The sequence below is a fragment of the Canis lupus genome, chromosome 10, assembly GCF_011100685.1.
Source record: "Canis lupus familiaris isolate Mischka breed German Shepherd chromosome 10, alternate assembly UU_Cfam_GSD_1.0, whole genome shotgun sequence".
Classification (NCBI taxonomy): Eukaryota; Metazoa; Chordata; class Mammalia; order Carnivora; family Canidae; genus Canis; species Canis lupus.
In genome coordinates, this window is record NC_049231.1 from 39,046,091 (window position 1) to 39,065,142 (window position 19,052).

Consider the following 19,052-nt stretch of genomic DNA (forward strand, 5'->3'; position numbering starts at 1 on the left):
TGTGGATGCAGGGGCTAGGGAGGTACCCAAATTCTCCTTCCATCTACTTCGAAGGAAGGCTCGACATGTCACTGGTTAAAGTTTTGTCCCTTCGATCGAAAATGTTGATTCCTATGGAGCACAAGTTACTTTAGGCAGAGTCACCAAGCTGTTACTAACAATGTGAACCATGGAATAAAGATTCCAAGAGCAGATCTGATAGGAATTTGAGGGAGAGAAAGAAACTGAAAGGCAGGGGCAATGCCAACCTGCTGGCATACTGTTATGCTGCATTTTTTGTGTATTTTTGTCATGTGTCTTGAAGCAGAGTGATGTGTTGGATCCAGGGGATCTTAGCTGAGGAAAACTCAGGCTGGTTCTAGGGCCCCCACGTGCTTTCTTCTTGCACATGTGCTAGCTAACAGGACCCTGAGACCCCGGTCATTACGGAGTTAGCTTCCTGACTGGATAACTTGGTTTCTTTCAACACCCAAACTCATTCAGTGTAAGTCAAGTTCAAAAAAGAAGACAGGCCTGGAGTCTATCACACCAACAAATGGTGATGCTATTTTACAGGTTGAAACTTTCCAGAGCTGTTTGCAGACATATTTACACTATGGGACATTTCTTCAGCCCTTCTTGCCTGTTTATGACTCGGGGAAGTGCAGAGGGAATGTTTATGTAGAGATTTCTGTGATAGCAAATGGAGTAGTTAGATCACAAAAGGTATTCATTTGAAAACAAGGACACGGAAGCAAGTATCAGGCTCGTCGTCTCAGCTTCTGTGGATAAACACTGCGGAGGCAGCACATGTCATAAAGCACCGTCTGGTGCACCCGGACACACGCTGCCTCTGCGTCTGAGGACTTCTCAGTACAGAAAAACAGGCTCCGCTTCCCCCTTGCTCTTCCCAGCCTACAAGAGTTGATTCTGTTCTATCTTCCTTCTGGAAACTGTTCTCTCCAGATTTCTGGCCTCAGCACTCAGAGCTGATCTACTCCTGATCTACTCTTCCTTCTCTGGCTCCCTGAGTAGCTCATCTTCCTCTGTCACAGAATCTACTAATCCAACAGGGGAAAAAATCTGTGTGGGGTGAAAGAGACTAGCTCCCTCAGGCTAGGGGCAGGTGCAGAGACTCCCTGTGCCTTCCCATCCCAGGGAGGGTGGTAGGTGCCAAGAGTAGCAGAATCAGCTTCACAGAGAGATTAAGCTTGTCCAATGCAAAGCAAGAAGCACTGGTGACAGTGATGACTGTGAGGCAGCAATAGTAAATGGCATCTACAGTGACAGGGAGGGCAAGATGCTCCAGATTCAAGGTCAGGGGCTTAGGCTCGCACAATGTTGTGAGTACAACACACAGACTGTCAGCTCCTCGATGTGAGGTTCTTCTATTTTGTTCAGAGCTGAGGCTCCAGGATCTAGCCATGGTGTTTGCAACATGAAAGAACCTCAGCGAATTTTTTTTAAATGAATAATACTGATGGATGAATGAGATTTCATGACCCCGTGGGCAAAAGCCTTGTGATGGGCCTGGGAGCTGAGATGCCGGCACTGGTGGGGTGCCCTCAACAAGGCTGGTGGCCAGGGACAAGCTCCTAGAGCTCACAGGTTATCTGGGGGTCTCCGTCTTCTTGCTATCCTGTGCCTACCAGTTTCTGGGTTCTGGGGTCAACTCAATGCCTATTTGCTGAATTGAATTGAAATGTCTGTTCCAGACCTACATGTCCCTTGGGAAACAGGTTCAAGAAAACTTGTCAGCCTTTTCTCTGTGATATTGTGGAAGAGAAGCCAGTGCCACATCCACATCCCATACGGCATGTCACATCTAGTCCTGACCACAGCCCGGATTGTGGGTCACAGCCACCAAAGCAGATGCTGTTCCCTCCCACACATGCCTGCTCCGGGGGTGACTGTCAGCAGGCATGGTGCGTCATGTCCCACCCACCCCAAGGCTGTGTGCCTGCAGCGTACCCCTCTGAAGGGGGGGTAGTGAGTCAGCGCGGAGGAGGGAGAACAGCACAGGGGATGCTTCCAACAGCTCTCACTGGAGTTCAAGGGAGAGCCCCTGGGCTGCTGAGCCCATACACCAGCCTTGACTCCCGTGCCTTGCCCCAGGCGCGGCTTTCTCCAAGAGGAAGCCCCTCCAGCCCTTCCTGCACTGGCCTCTTCCCCTGTGTAGGGAACCTGTGCCCCATACAGGGGCTGACCCGAGGTGAAGCTACCCTTCTCACCAGATGTCTGCAGGACACATGCCAGCTGAGATCTGGTTAGAGCTAACACAGATGAGGCTTTAGGGAGACCATCCAAGAAAAGCTTTGGCACCTAAAGATCCAAAGAAGAGTCCAGAGCATTGCTCAGCCTCAGACTCCAGGCTCTGTCCCTGGGTGGTGTGTGATACAGAGCCTATTCCTGGAACAGCAACTCAACACAAAAGCTTTGAGATTACCCCACTGCGGGCTATCCACCAGGTCCTATTCATGGAGGGGACCCCCCTCTACTGTTTACACGTGGAAGAGAAGCCATTAGAGCATTAGGGTCTTTCTGTACCTGTAACCCTGGGAGTCCAGTGGGAGGGGAGCCCCTCTTCCAATTACACATCTCAGTGGTGGGTGCTTCCCTATCACACGGTCAGGGGTGGAGGTCATTGCCCAAGTCAAATATAATCAAAAAGGAAGGCATCTTCAGGACATACATATTCTTTAAATACACATAGAGCCTTTGTTATGTCCTGGCCAGAGTATAAATTAGGATATGTTAGGTTAGATAAAGGCGATCTGAGTGTATAGGCATTTTCTGTTGCCTCTAGTACATAAATTTTCTTAGTTTTGGACTCCTCTTTCTCTCTATGCATTTTTTTTTTCTCTCTTCCTGACTTACCTTTGCCTTGACAGGGGCATTCAGGGACTCTATTAGCATTCTACGTCATATTGCTGGTATTGGCATGAAAAAAAAAAGGCTGCTGACTCCAACATAGGTCTTTCTAAAGTGAAGAGACCCCAAGGAATTCTGTGATCCTAAAACAAATTTGGGACCATTAATGCAGAAATACAGAAAACTCTCTTCTGATTTTCAGAAACTTAAGTTTTATTTATTTATTATTTTTTTAAAAGATTTTAAAAATTTATTTATTCATGAGAGACACACAGAGAGAGAGAAGTAGAGACACAGGCAGAGGGAGAAGTAGGGTCCCTGCAGGAGCCCGATGTGGGCTCTATCCCAGGAGCCTGGGATCATGACCTGAGCCAAAGACAGATGCTCAATCAGAGTCACCCAGGCGCCCCCAGAAACTTAAGTTTTAAGTGAAATCAATGTTTTTATTATAAAAGCAATAAAAGATCATTGTGTACATTTTAGAGATGTCATATAAGCCAAGGAAAAAACATCAGCCATAATCTCATCACCCTGCCATAAGCACATTCCCTCATTGGATGCCTATCCTTTCAGCATATGTGCAATAGTAACTTCTCACACATACACCAAGTTTCCCTTAAAGTGACCTGCATTTTCACTACCAACATGTCATCATATTGTTTCTATGTTATTAAATATTCTTCTATGACATTTCCAAAGGTTGCAGTGTTTCCTTCATGGCTATACTATTCCTCATTTTACCAGTCTCGGTTGTTAGTCATTTTGGTTGTTTCCAACTTTCCCCAATTATTAAAAAACCTGCAAGAAATGTCCCTGGAGCTGTATCTCTGCTGACATCCACGATCCTTTCCTTAGGATAAATTCCCAGATGTGGAATGTCTGTCATATGGCAGACAGCTGCTGCCAAACAGCTGACCTCAGTTGTCCTTCACCTGACCCCAGCCATGGCTGAAAAGCCTCCCAGAATTAAGAAATTTAGGGGTGAATCAGGAATTATTGCTACCCCAGATTAGTCCTCTCTGACCTCTTCTAGCATATGGTTTTTTTAAAAGCCCTGGGTGGCTCAGTGGTTGGGTGCCTTTGGCTCAGGGCATGATCCTGGGATCCCAGACTGAGTCCCACATTGGGCTCCCTGCAGGGAGCCTGCTTCTCCCTCTGCTTGTGTCTCTGCCTCTCTTTCTGTGTCTCTCATGAATAAATAAATAAAATCTTAAAAAATAAAAATAAAAAAGCTCCATAAGATTTCTGCATTAGCTCTATAAAGAAAATGATTTGTGGCCCAAGAATCCCCCCAATCATGCATGAGTGGGGGGTGGGAATGGGGAGAGAGGGCCTTTATAAGGAGACTGCATTCCCGGCCTCCCACGTGCCCAGCATGAAGCCGATCCCTTAGAATCTCCCCTAGAATCTTTTTCACCCAAACCAATACCCCTGAAGCCAGGGAAGAGGGTCCGTGTGCTCCTAGCAAGAGGCAGCGCTGACAACCCACAGCACACCCCAGGGCACTGTGTGGCCTGGATGACTTTCCTCCCCCTTCTGTACCACAGCGCCGGCCCTGATCTCGGGGTGGGGGGGTCTCCCAGCATCCGAGCCCCTGCAGCCCCCCAGGGACTCCACCACTTGTCTGACCAAGCGAGATCCCTCCCAGCGCTCGGCTTTCCCCTCTCACTCCTCCTTGGGTTGCTGGACTGTGTGCAAGGCCCAGGGTGTCCTTGAGGTGGGCAGGCCAAATGGGGAGCTGGCACCCCTTCCCATCTGGGGGCCGAGGCTCCTTTAATTTGGATACCTTAAAAGGCTCGCGGGAGCGAGGGGCTGGGTTCTTATCTCTGGGCTCTGGACAGCACCTTATTTATAGCCCTGCTGACACGAGGCGGCAGCTGGCCAGCAGCTGCACACACAGTTGCAGGAGCAGCCCACGAGCGTGGGCCCTGCCTCCCCACTGGCCCCTGGGCTCGCCGAGGGCAGACGACAGGACAGGTAAGCTTCCTCCTCCCCGGGGCCCCTTCCTTCCCTGTGCCCTGTGTCCTCCCAGGCTTCGCTGCCAGCTGTGCGGCCTCCTGCCCCGGGAGGGAGCTCTCTGGCACTGTGCACCTGCAGACCCCAAACCCAGCCCCAGTGGCCTGGCAGCGGGCCCCCGCCTGCAGCCAGCTCCTGCCCGGGGCTGCGGGGCTGTGGGGAAGGAACAGAACCTGGCCCTGGCCGCTGCTCCAAACCCACGGCAGGTGCCTCCGGGAGTAGAAAGAACACGGAGGGAACCCTCCGTTCATCTTACCCTCTCAGACGGGGAAACAGGAACTACACGGAGTTTTGAACACCAGGAAGCTTTTTGTAAAAGAAAAAAGAAAAAAAAAAAAAGTATAAAATAAACATTGGGAGGGGGGAAACCACAGTGCCCTGGAGCTTTTTCTCCTTGACAGAATTTCCGGATGGCCTGGGGTGAGGAGGCAAATTACTGAGGAGTCTGATTAGGCTGGGAAAGTATGTTTATACAAGATGACTTGTTACGGCTGACGGTTCCAAAGTACAGATAGCTGTTGTGTGCTTAAAGGAAATGCATTCACATTTTACTAATTTACTAATTTCTAGAGCAGGATGTGAGCAAATGCACAGTATTGAGTAATGCTTGGGCCAATTGTGTAATAATGTTAACACTGATAAGATGGCATATTCTGATAATAGGTGTCATACATGTTAACATCCTCTAGTCATACTCCATGCAAGGCACCTTATCAGGTCTAATCCAATAAAAAGAGATATTACCAGGCCATTTTTTAAAAATAATTCTGAGGTCAAAAGATAGTATTAACACTTGCGTTATTGGCTGATGTTATTTTATCATGGACTTGCTCTATATAGGTTTGTTCTGGTTTTATTTTATTTATTTGTTTCTTGAGGAATGCTATTTGAATTTTGTTTTATTGCTAGGTTTATAACATGATGTGCTGTAATCAAACCTATTACATTTTGAGATCCATCCAATCTTAGGAGAGTTTTTGTCTTTAAAGCAGTAGCCAGCTACTCAACTCACACAATTACATTTTCGAGGCCTTTTCTGATATTAAGAAAATGCTTCAATGTATAACCTTCATGAAGAGTTGCATAGTTTCCCCTAAAATATTCCCTGACTGCTCACTCAATCTTGCCTGTTTTTGAATGCATTTTGCACTATTAGATTTCTTCATCCCACTTAGTGCTTCTGGAGTTCTCCATTGGTTCCAGATCCTGAGGCTAGGCCACGTCATATTTCTCTCTGTAATCTGATAGCTCTTAACACAGGGACCTACATAGTCTACTGGTGTCTAAAATACTTCAGATTTAAAATAGATGGCCAAGAAACTGAGTTTAAATTGTCCTCTCCCCACCGTCAAAAAAAATTTTTTTCAACCAAATAAATTATAAAGATCTTATTGGTTTTACTCAATGATTCATCAATTGGGCAGTATCCCACCCAGCAGACAGAAAAGGGCTGTGCAGTGTGTACAAAACTGAAGACCTTTACAGACAGAAGGGAACAGGAACTAGGAAGGTACATGGGACAAAAAAAGTGGACTGTTTATTCCAACATTACTTTCCTTTAGAGGATGACAGGGCTCTATCAGGCAGATGACCTAACTAATGCTCATCAGGTGAGTTCTGACTGCTTTAAAATTCCATTACTGGAAGAGGCCAAAATTGTACTTAGGTTAGGTGTGTTTGGTGACGTGGAGCTTAATATAAGTGACTCCATTTGGGGCCTGTTGTCCTGTTTTTAACACCACCAAAGAAAGAGGTGAAATTATATTCATAGTGTTTATATTTTCTTTCATTGTATCTTACTGTACAAATATATGCCAGAAAATACAGACCAGCAGAGAGAAGAAAATGAAAAATTATGTGTGGTCTTACTACATTTATTGTTTATCCTATTTCTTGATTCTAAGAAGTCTTTGATTTTGAGATGAGCCACTAATTTAACACTAGCTTTACAAGAGAGGGAAGGAAAGAACGCCTGGGTGGCTCAGTGGTTGAGCGTCTGCCTTTGGCTCATGGTGTGATCCCAGAATCCCAAGTCCCACATTGGGCTCCTTGCATGGAGCCTGCTTCTACCTCTGCCTGTATCCCTGCCTCTCTCTCTGTGTCTCTCATGAATAAATAAAATAAAAAAAAAAAAAGGTGGGGGGGGGAAATTCTCACTATATACCACTCCACATTGATGTATTTTAGGATGCATCTGAAAACAATAAATTATATGGAGAACTATAACTTCTAATTAAGAAAAAAATATATCATCAGGTCATTTGGTAATCTGCTTTTTGTTAAATTTATGATCAATGTCCTTTCACCAAGCATTCAAACTTTATTTCTTTGAAATTAGTTATCTTTATATGACATTGTGATTTCTTTCATTTAGCCAGAATATTCAAATACTTATAATGATGGGGAATTAGAATGATGGAAACTTAAAAAAAAAACATAAATTAAGCTTTAGATAAGCAATTTTATCAGGATATAACTAGTTGGGTTTTTTAAGATTTTATTTATTTATTCATGAGAGACAGAGAGGCAGAGACACAGGCAGAGGGAGAAGCAGGCTCCCTGCAGGAGCTAATGAGCAATATGCTAATTTCTACACTACTAATGCAACCCACTGAATAGTAAAAATACACAACCATCTTGTGCCTTGATCTACATGACCCCTAAAAGTTTATTTGGCTGATTTCTTCCTCATTATCACTGATTCATCAGCCTTTTATCATTTAGTCTCCAATATACCAAATAAGGATGAAAAATAGAAAGGAACTAACATAAGTTCTGAGCAATTTGATATTTGACAGATGTATTTCATAAATATCATTAATTATCTTAAGTGTAAGCTTGCAAAGATCAATTTTAACTTTGAGTACATTTTTATAGTTTGGGGCTTTGTTGAATTTAAAAGATAAATTTTGGATAGAGAGAAGAGGAATAAAAATTCATTTTAACAGAATACTTTTACAGTAAAAAGGAAATACTGAAAAGTTACACTGAAAGCAAACCATACCAAGCCAAAGACTCATAAAATACACTCCACGGGTTTCACTAAGAAGGCACGTATAATTAGATTTTAAGGGGAAAGTGAGAATTTCGTTTTGGTCTTTAGGAAGTGAGCCTTCTTTCCCTGCCTGGGACCCGTCTAATCAGCAGGAAGGGGGGTAGGGGTGTATGAAGAGGCAGGAGGAACTGATTATTTTAATGTGAAGCAAGAGGCACCAGAGCACTTTCTGCCTGGTCTCAGACTAATTTCAAGATGTCAGTCTATGGTTTAGCATGAACACAAAAAAAGAAAAATCCATGATGTTGATTATTCTACTTCTAATTCATATCCCTTGTAGTAAAACAAAGTGGATAGTATGAAAGCAGACAGGGCTATATGACAACATATATGTATCCATTAAAATGATTAGTGCAACTGCTCGAATACAATTTGGTTAAAAAAATTGTGATACAGCCATTGTATTAAATATATACAATAATTGAAAATAAAATTTGCAAAGAATTTTTAATTTTTAAACACAAACCTATATGTATAATATATGCTCTTAACTGTGTAATATACATCCTGAAAAAATATACTAAAATATACAAAGTTATTGTTTCTTGTAAGATTATTTGTAATTTTATATTTTCTCTACATTTTAAATAGCTTGCTAAATTCCTACACGGATACTAACCATGGGATTTTTTTTTTAAATTGCAAAATCCATGCAAAAATAAAGCACTTTAATTACTGCTGCTTATTACAAAAACTATAAATAAACAGCCACTAGGGTCAGCTTTTCAAAAAACAATTGCTATAATTTATTGACTGAGCACTTTGTCTGGGAACTAGTATTAGTTCATATAACATTCCCAGCCACCCTACAGGCATTATTATTATTTATTATTATTATTATTATTATTATTTTCAGGTAAGGAAACTGACTTAGAACAGTGTTATCCCCTGCAGAAGGTTCAACCAAGTTCAAACTGGCCTGGCTTCAAGGACCTTCTGGTTGGCATTAGAATAATAAAAAAAGCAATCTTCAGGCCATATGCAATGAATAGTGTGTTTGAATGGCACGCATGCATCCTGTAGGAATGGTGGGCGATATTCCTGTAGGAAAGACATGGATGGGTAAAGTTTACACCGACAAAGGTATGGAGCTGAAAGGAAGTAAGGAATTATGAAAGCACAGACAGGTGGGGAAGAATGTGAACGATACAGGGATGGGAGCAAATGGGATTCAACCGCAGACTGAAGGTGTGTCCTACGGGTACGAGATGAGCTAAATGTGTATGCATCGGGCAGGGAGGGGTAGCAGTAATACTCTAGGGACAATGCTGCTCTTTGTTCTCTTTGAACATTCCTATAAGCCCACATTTTGTAAGAGGAAATGAAGAGGTGTCCTGGCTCTCCAAAGTAAAAAAAAAAAAAAAAAAAAAAAAAAGGAAAAACAAACCTCTGTAAAGAATCTGAATTGGGACTAATTTCAATTCCAAATTTAGAATGGAATTTTAATTCCATTTGGAATTAAATGGAATTTCTTCTTTGAATGAAACTCTGGGCCAGAGAGGTCACGGTAGCTGATGTCTGAGCACTTGCCTGGGCCAGCACTGTAGTGAATACTACTCGTGTGTGCACACGTGCATACACATGCACATGCTCTTGTGATCCATGTAGCAGCTCTTTAAGGAGTGCTCCTGGTTTCCTGGCTTATAGATAAGGACAGCCAGGTGCTGAGAAGCGAAGTGCTCAGAACCAGCAGATGGGGAAGCCGAACCCAGGCAGGATGGGGCCAGGGCTGCCAGGAATCTGATCAGAGATTGCTGGAAAAGTCTCCACCATTGAGAAAGAACCTCATCTTAAAAATGAGAGTAAAAGGGGTGCCTGAGTGGCTCAGTTATTAGGCGTCTGCCTTCAGCTCAGGTCATGATCCCAGGGTCCTGGGATCAAGTCCCACAACAAGCTCCCTGCTCAGCGGGGACTCTGCTGCTTCCTCTGCTGCTGCGCTCTCTCTCTTGCTCTCTTTCTCTCAAATAAATAAATAAAATCCTTTTGAAAAATAAAAGTGATTGCTTCCCACTTACCCTTTATTTTTCTTTTTAAAATTCTTCCCTTACTTCCAGCACCTTCTCAAGAGCATGGGCAAAGTGGTAACCTTCTTGATCATACCCTGAACATAAGCATGGTGCCTTGCACACGGCAGCTGCCTAATAAATATTTCCTGGACTGAACTGGTGTGTTTAATTCAGGCATAAGAAGTGTTAAGATGCTTAGGAAAGAGCCAGAAGTTTTCCTTGTTGATAGTACTTTTCCCTTCTGTGATACTGGCTTGGAAACAGGTTTAATAGTCCTTTTCTATCCTTGATATGTGGCATAGGGGCATAATTAATTATTGTAATAATTACTTTTTAAATGGGAGTTTCATTGGCAATAAACACTAATATTTGATGGTAATATATCCTTAAGGAGTAAATTTTTGACTCGGAAGTTCTTATTCCCCACAGTCAGCGTGGTGTGTGTGTGTGTGTGTGTGTGTTCACGCGCGTGCATGTAAGTTTGGGAGGTGTGTGTTAAGGGAAGAGAAAGAGAGTTGGAGATGCTGAATAAATCCTAGACATGAGGTTCCTTCTTCAAAATCTCTCTAGCTTTGTTCAGAATGTCTTGATTAATTTATTAGGAAACAACAACAACAATTCTGTTTTCCTTAAATATAATTTAGTGAACAAAACAGCAGGCAAGAGAGAACAGTCTCCTTATTTCAGAGCCCTGACTTTAATTACACTGTGTAATGAAACAAATATTATTCGCTTCCAATTCCTACATCAAGACAGGTCAACAAGACTTTCCAGTGGGAGTCTGTGAAAAAAGAGTGATGTGCACACAATGTCAAGGAAACCAAGAGATTTTGAAAGTGCCTAAGACAGACTCCTGTTGAGGCGCCCTTCTCTCTAGTCCTGCAAATTGAAAGTGTAAAAATTCAATGAACAGTTGCAAATGCATCGTCACTCAAACTCACCAGCCTGGCAATCTTCCAAGAGAGGGGAGAAATGTTCACAACCACAACGCCACGTCTACTCTCAGATGGAAAAACTCGGGGCAGTGAGAAGGGCAGACTGAGGATCTTCTATGTAAAATAGAATTCTCAATAGGCCAGAAGGTTTGGAAATTCAGTGGCATGTTCAACATCATTTAAATAATGAAATTTGGCTAGAAGTACTGATAAACCCTTCAGACACCATTATTAAGAAGCCACAGTAGCCAATCCTCCAGTCCGCTCTGAATTAGCTCTGGCAGGACCCTGGCACCCTGCCCTGGGCTGCTTCTACTTTCGTACAGGGCACTTCACTGTTTCCTGGGAAGCGTCTGCAAACCTCCGCCAGCCTCAGGCAGGGGCAGCTAAGGCAGCTCCCGAGGCCAACATGAGCTCATTGAACCACAAGTCTCTTTTTAAAACTTGTATTATCTTTTTTTTGTAACTTAAATTAGACCATGTGTCTTGCCTGCTCAAAACCCTCCAATGGCAAATCAAAATAAAATCCTAACGCCACATAACCTACAGAGCCTGACATGATCCAGGCCCTGAAATCTGACCTCATCTCCTCCCTCTCTCCCCTCCAATGAGGATGCTCCAGTTACACTGCCTTTCCCCAACTGTGCCAAGCAGCTGCCCTGCCCCAGGGCCTTTGCACTTACTGGTGCCACCAAGTGATCAGGCTCTCCTCTAAGAAAATCACATACCTCCTTCCCACCAATTCTAGCACCGCCCTTGAACATCCCATCTAAAATTACAATGTCTGCCGCTCTCTAGCTCCTTGCCCTGATTTACTCCTTACTCTGATATTTTTTAAGACTTATCATCTCATACATATACACACCCATAAAGTGCCATGTATAGTGGTGTCTGTCTCTCCCCTAATAACATGTGAGCTCCAATTAAAGCAGAGGCTCTCTGTTTTGTTCACTGAGGTATCCCCATCACCTGCAACTGTAAGTGATGGGTAGTAGGCACCATGTAAGTATGTGTTGGAGGATAACCCATTTTTAAGTACTTGATTTGAATTCTCAGAAACTCTTTCACTGTAATTCACATGTCATCAGCCATTGCAAAGTGCTCATGTTGGGGTCTCAGTCCAGTGTTCTGTGTTTTTGCAAGGACACAAAACAAAAACTCCCAGTACACCTGCAGTTTGTTAAGGGAGGAGAGTGGGCACTGGGGATCTGGGCTGCCTGTGCTTGGATTGTCACTCTGCCACTTACAAGGAACTGAGGCAAGATTGCAACTTCCCAGGACCCCACCTGTAAAATGGGGCTAATAGCAGTAACTTCTTAAAGTACTTGTAAGGATTGAACAAGGCAATAAGAATAGTAAGAGTAATCATTAATTGAGCACTCATCATGTGCCGGGAAGCAGACTGTGCGTTTGACTTGCCTAATGTTGTCCTGTCTTCACAACAGCTAACGTGGTGTAGGCACTAATATTACCCCAGTTTACAGAGGATGAAACAAATTGAACTCCAGAAAAGTGCCTTAGCAGAGGAGATAGAGTCAATCAATGTATGAGTTTCTCCTCGCTGCTGTAACAAATAAGTTTATTGTCTGAAAGCAACACAAATTTATGATCTCACAGTTCTGGAGGTCAAGTGTCTGACATGGGTCTCACTGGGCTAAAATCTGGGGTTGTGCAGGGCTGTATTCCTTCTGGAGGCCTGAGGGGAGGAATCTGTTCCTTGGCCTCTGCCAGCTTCTGGAGGCCTCCTATGTCCGTCGGCTCATGGTGCTTTGCTCCACCTTCAAACCCAAAATTGTAACATCTTCAATCTCTCTTTGATTCTGACTCTCCTGCATCTTCTTCCCCTTATGAGGACCCTTATGATTACATTGAGCCCACCTGGATAAGCCAGGATAATCTCTTCATCTCAAAACCCTAAACTTAATCACATCCTGGACATTAGGACATGAACAGCTTTGAGTCCACCTAGCAGTTATGAAGAGGCAGATTTGAGATCAGAGTCCCAGCTGACTTCCTGACCACTACACCTCTGTAGTACACAGCAAGGCCATCGGCAGGTAGCAAATCTTTCTCCTTTGCTGTAATGAAGGGAAAATTGAAAGCTTGGGGCCCAGATTCAGGTTTTGTATAGGACATTAAACAAGAAGGTTCACGGTGCAGCCTTCTACCCTGTTCTCCCGTAACATAGGATGCCAAAGATCCACAGTTAACTATAAAAGTCATTTTATCTTTACAATAATCAGTCTCACCCCCTCCTCAAACATATTATTGGCTTTCAAGAAACCACAAACATTCAATAAAAGTAGGTTGCAAAGTGGAAATGAAAGCCCTGCTTGGAGTCAGGGTGCCCCTCCCACAGGGGTGAAGGGTCCAGGCAGTTCAGGGCAGACCTGGAGCCAGGACACCCCACGGTAAGACAGCAGGTGATGAAGAGCCTATTGATGCCCCAGGGGTGCTTGGCCAGCCTGGGGTGGCCTAGCTCAGGGTGCTCCAGTGGGGCACACATGGCCCTGTGACAAGGGTGACCTAGGACAGGAAGGGAGGTGGGCCAGGTCTCAACTACAAGGACTGTAGAAATGTCAGCCAGCAGCAGAGCAATCTCAGGCACCAGGAGCAAAGGGACTGACTCAGTGAGATCACGTGTCAGCCACACGTGGGGCAGGTCCCCAAATTGCGCTGGTGGCCTATGATGGTTTCAACCTCTCTGGGTCTGGAAGGAGCTGGGAGGCAGTTCCATGGCCCAGCAGATGAGATAGTTCAGGACAGAGCCCTACTCCAGCAGGGAGGCAAGGGCACAGGCAGAAGCCTCACATGGGTACAGAAGCAGCAGCATTGCGGGAGACCAGAAGTAGGGGATGGATCGCAGGTTGGGGAAGATGAGGCATCCATAGCTCTGAAGGCCCTGACCCCCAAATCTGTGGTGGTTGACTATGTCCAGACCTCACCTCGAGTGGCACGGGGCTGTCCCTAAATATACACACGTTCCCTCCTTCCCCTTGAGGACACCTCAGGAGCCATGGTAGACAGGGCTCAGTGCCTCCGGGTGTGCAGGACTGAGGAAAAGGCTACAAGCATGCTTCTGCATGACCTGCCATGCCCTTGAATTTTAGAAGTAGGTACCCATATGCATCATTCCGACACTTACCTTAAAGTCTACATCATAGGTTAGAAATTAGAGATGAATAAACACATGGGCTCATGTTTTTGCAACAAAGCAATAATAATAATAATATAGACTGTGTGCTATAGACCTACTTTCCTTAATTACCCATTTTAAGGTTACCACAGAATTTACGGTCCACACTGGGGCACTCTGAAAGGGAAAGAGAGGGCTTTTACTAAGTACTTCAGGTCAACAGGCATAATAGGCAGATCTAGCCCCTGAGAACCAAGCTTTAATCACAGATACCATGGTGGAGGTGCCTTTGCTGGAAACATCACCATCTAGAAGGATTATTCGATGCAGATAAGCTTCCTGCAACCTCAGACAATTTTACTCCTTTCTCCAGAAAGATAAGAAACTTCAAAGCAGGATTTCTTTTTCTTCTTCTTTTTTTAAAAGATTTTATTTATTCATTTGAGGCACAGAGAGAGAGGAAGAGATAGTGAGAGAGATGACAAGAAGGGGTAGAGAGGGAGAAGCAGGCTTCCTGCTGAGCAGGGAGCCCGATGTTGGGCTCAATCCCAGGACTCTGAACTCGCGGCCTGAGCCGAAGGCAGAAGCCTAACCCACTGAGCCACTCAGGCGCCCCAGGATTTCTTATAAGGTACTAGGATGTGATGCTTATACACTGGCCACCAAGTTAAAGCCACTCGTGTTTCCTTTTCTAAGAGATGGTTGACACTTGAAAGCTGCAGGCCTCACCTCAAGTTCAACTTACCTTTGTGATGTTTTCTTAAATCAGGTGCCTATCTTCTCTGTTGTCACTCCACAAGTTCACACAGGAGCCATGAGTTCACAAGAAATTCTCCCTCGCCTGAGTCTGCCCCAAATGCAAGTTGTTCAAATGAGGGGTCCGTCTCATAATTTCATAGTGAGCCATGAGACCTGTGTAGTGGATTGTGCCTTGTGTATTTCTAACAATAAAATAACGTTGACTTAGATTTTCTAAAAAAGAAAGAAAAGGAACAAAATGCATCACACACGGTAAGGATAAGAATTATTTCATGACATATTTTGTCAGCACTGTGCGTGGGGCACTGTGATGTGGTTATGACTTAAAAATGCACTTCCTAGTGTGGGTTGCTACCAAACTCTTAGAGATTCACCGCCGTAAACCATATTCGCAGATTTCCTTTCTCCTTTCTCCTAAATCCTAACAGTGCCCAGGGCACTTCACTTCCTCTTACAAGCCCCTCAAACGTCTTTCTCTCTCTGCAGATAGAGCTACTTGATCCCTTAGGCTAGAAACAATGAAATGGTTTCCTACTAGATCAGTTGTACAAATGCGAATCATTGTGAAAAATAAAAGAAAAATGAGGGGCGCCTGGGTGGCTCAGTCGGTTAAGCATCTGTCTCTTAATTTTGGCTCAGGTCATGATCTCAAGGCTTTGAGATCGAACCCCGTTATCAGACTCCTCGCTGAGGAGGAGCAGATTATTCATGTAGTGTGGTCTAATCCACCTCCCTTCTGTGCCACAGAATATGGAAAAGATATCACAGCCTGAGGACCTGGCCCCTTCTGCATTGTTTCAGGGTCTCTGCAGCAAGCACTGGGCTTCCAGCCTAGTCCTATAATTTGGCAGACATGCTGGGGGTGTTTAAGTAGTTACCCCCACATCAAAGGCTGCCTTTCATGACTCTGCCTAGGGAAAGGGGGAAAAGGGGATGTTGGTGCAGAGCAGAGGGGAGCCACTCTAGGCAGGATGTCTGCAAGGGGAGATAAAGCAAGTTGCAAAGGTATTTTAATAGACCTGCTGTTTCCATGCTTTAGCATGTGTTTGTCATTCTGTCTTCAGTTACTTGTAACTTGAATCCTGGAACTCTGTCTCTTGGTTAAGGTAACCACGATGCGGTTGCTTTAGTACATCACAAATGAATACTGACTCTTTTGGGTGGGGATGATGGTAAGTGGCCAAGACAGAAAACATGTTGCCTTTCAGAAAACTGGGAATGTTTTCCTTTCCTCTTCCTTAAGGGAGTGGAGAATGTCAACTTCCAAGAGCCCGGAGCACCTAGCATCCCTATGCAAAGGCAGGCCCAAGGATAAAATGGTGTGGCCATGAGACTGCCAAGGAGGGAGCAGATAGAGGGACAGGCCGCTGGTTACCAGTCTTCTTGCTATAGAAACAGAGTGGATTCCTCTGAGGTCTGAAGCAAGTACTTCCTCTCTTTGTACAGCAATCTCCTCTCCTCTAAAATGCAGATAATTATATTAGGAAAAAGGCTATTGGAAATCTTTGGAAATCTTCCAGTGGCTTTGGAAATCTTCCAGTGGCTTCTAAATAACTGAAAGTCAGGTTCCACTTTCCCATTATTCAAAAGCTGCCCCTGGCCTTCGTTGGAGTCATGTTGCTCTGTTGGCCATTCTTAACACCTGGGCACCACTGGAAGTGGTAAAATACAGAAGAGTCCTCATTCCTCTGTTGGCAGAGATCAGAGAGAGAAGGGGAAGAGAGCTCCCAGGACCACTTGATGTGGCTGCATGAGTCTGGCCCAGTGCAAAACCTCACCTTGTCCCCAATTTGGGGCAGCCTTCAGGGGGACTCTGCTGGTTTCTGGTGTCATCCAGGCTGCAGGAAAAGGCAGAGAGAGTAAAAAAAATTAGTGCTCTGACATTGCTGATGAAACTTTTATTCTGGTTTCTAGTTGTCTGGGAGACATGGCTATCTATGGAGTGAGAAAAATCAGAATGAAAAAGAGTTCTTTGGCAACAGTTTTGGTATCTTGCCCCTGGCCACCCATAGTCTAACTGATCCAGACAATTGTTTTCTCAATCAATCCATCAGTCGATCAAGTAAAGAGGACACACACAGCAACCTAAAGATGGAATTTGGTGGCAATATCAAACAGCAGACTGTATTTAATTTCCTTGAGATTTCTTTCATCTGGAGCATGAGATTGTCAAAGATAAGTTGCATCCATCAAGAGGGAAAAAAAATTGGCAGAAAATGTATTTTAATAGTCCTGATGTTTTTAAGTGGCTTGTGGTTCGGTCTGTAGATTCATGACTACTCTAGAGTTACAGTCCTATAATAAAAAAGTAAATCAAGCCATGAGGAAACTATAAATAAAAAAAAAATTGCTTGTATATGACCCCTCGTTCCTATCATAGTATTCCTCCCTTGGTAGCTTTATCTTATCTGAAAAGCACCAACTATCCATCTACACTGGGCCCCAGCAATCCTTATGCACGTGGCCATACATGACCTTCATCTCCACATCCATTTGGCCACCAACTCAGGAAAGCCAGGAATTAGTGATAACTCAGAGGACTTCTTGTTATTCCCACAGTGACACAGGTGTCTGAAAAACCCAAAGGAGAAAAAAAAAAAAAAAGGCAAACAAGTCACAAACATGAGTGTACCAGCACAACTTTAAACCAAAACAGCCATTTCTTAATATGGCCTCTTTTTTCGATCCTCCTCTCAGGCCTGGCTCACTGCTGGGCCAGCATGGGGCCGGAGGACCTGCACATGTGCTGGGAAGAGCCGCACTGTCGTTCTGTGTTGGGGCAGGTCCTCTGGCTGACCCTCACTCAGCCACAGGACTCGGGTAGAAGCAAAAAGCTGATGGGAACAAGAAGATTGAGTACCTAACTCTGGTCCAGATATAAAAATAGTGAGGTGAGGAAATAGAAATGTATTTTCCATTAAATCAAAGAAACAAATCTGGAAAAGTAGATCCTAGCACGTTTGAGTCCCTGATGGCAGGGACTATGACTCATGAGGCAAGCAGAGAGCCCTGCCTTCTGCATGGTGGGTATGTCTTGATTTAACAGCACCGTATCCATGTAATGAGGAGTGGATACATTTGTCTCACTGCTCAGAGGCATTGGCTTTCTGTGAAGTAGCTGTGAGTATTCTCACCCTACACCCCACATCCAGTGACCAGGCATGCTGGCCACCTCATGGTGGTGTTCTGGGGAGCAGAACTACAGTCTGGGGAGCAGAACACCACCATGAAGCCCCAGATCACTAGCACCAATCAAATTTATGAGGACTCTGTCCTAGGCATTTCATGGGAAGCTGGCCATCGTTCCAAGCTGGTCACATGCTAATCACTCTGGGACAGGGACTATACTGATTCCCACTTGAGAGCCTTGACCACATATGGTGTAACCAGAATCCACAACTCTCCCATGAGTCTGACCTACATAGAACACAGGGCCACCAGGCCACTGGGCCACCACTGGCTCTGCCCAGCCCCAAGGGCCCCATACTTGGGTATGGATGAACCTGTGCAGCTGGATGGCTTGGTAGCTCTGGGAGAGACCTGCCTTCCCCCTTTCTTCCAAACCTTGTCCTTCTATCTCCTCCTCAGTCACCCCTCTTTCTGCGCATGTGCCTCCAATTCTTTCTCATGTTACTATTAGTTATGAACAATTTGCTCCTATTATTAGTGAAGGTGTTATCAGTTGAAGGATGTCCCTCCAGAATTCATATGTCAAAGTCCTAACTGCTGTCCCTTAGAATATGACCTTGTTTAGAAATATATTTGTTGTAGACGTGATTAGATAAGTTAAGGGTGGGCCCTAATCGAGTACGACTGGTGTCCTTATGTAAAAAAAAAAAAAGGGTGGGGGGATATTTGGACACAAACACATACACACAGAATGTCACGTGAGCACAAAGACAGAAATGAAGGCAATGTGTCTACAAACCAAGGAACACCAAAGATTGCCAGCAAAGCACCAGAAGTCAGGGGAGAGGTAAGGGATGGATTGTCCTTTGGAGCTCTCAGAAGGACCCCACCCTGCTAGCACCTTGATCCTGGACTTCCAGTCTCTAGAATTGTGAGACACTAAGTTTCTGTTGTTTAAGCCCCACCCCCAGTCCATGACACATGGCACTATGTTCCTATGGTCCTAGCAAAAGAATTCAGGGGGCATCTCTCTCAGAAGGTAAGGCATGCTCCTCTGGGAACCTGAACCAGTGCACCCCTGTCACCCTCCCCGGATACTCTCCCCTGGGGACCGTGTGCATCCAGGAAGTTGGACTCCGTAGCCTTCTGCAGGTCCACAAGTCGGG

At 44.6% G+C, this 19,052-nt stretch overlaps 1 protein-coding gene and 1 long non-coding RNA gene across 4 annotated transcripts in view; one reads left to right on the forward strand and one right to left on the reverse strand.

Moving 5' to 3' along the window:
* The window catches only part of LOC111097692, a 36,368-nt gene that overhangs the window by 3,333 nt on the left and 13,983 nt on the right, over positions 1-19,052 (reverse strand). The window contains exons 2-3 of one of the 2 annotated variants that reach the window (XR_005365725.1): positions 16,536-16,595; positions 14,744-14,970 (exon numbers count right to left, since the gene is read on the reverse strand). This is a non-coding gene — a long non-coding RNA (uncharacterized LOC111097692). Of the gene's footprint in view, positions 1-5,122; positions 6,218-14,743; positions 14,971-16,535; positions 16,596-19,052 lie in introns of those variants that run through there. The other variant, XR_005365726.1, reaches the window with a different exon arrangement.
* FHL2 (four and a half LIM domains 2) overlaps positions 4,687-19,052 on the forward strand; it is a 67,690-nt gene continuing 53,324 nt past the window's right edge. The window contains exon 1 of one of the 2 annotated variants that reach the window (XM_038550886.1): positions 4,687-4,827. The gene's annotated coding sequence lies outside the window, so the exon portion shown is untranslated. The remainder of the gene's footprint in view (positions 4,828-19,052) is intronic. The other variant, XM_038550892.1, reaches the window with a different exon arrangement.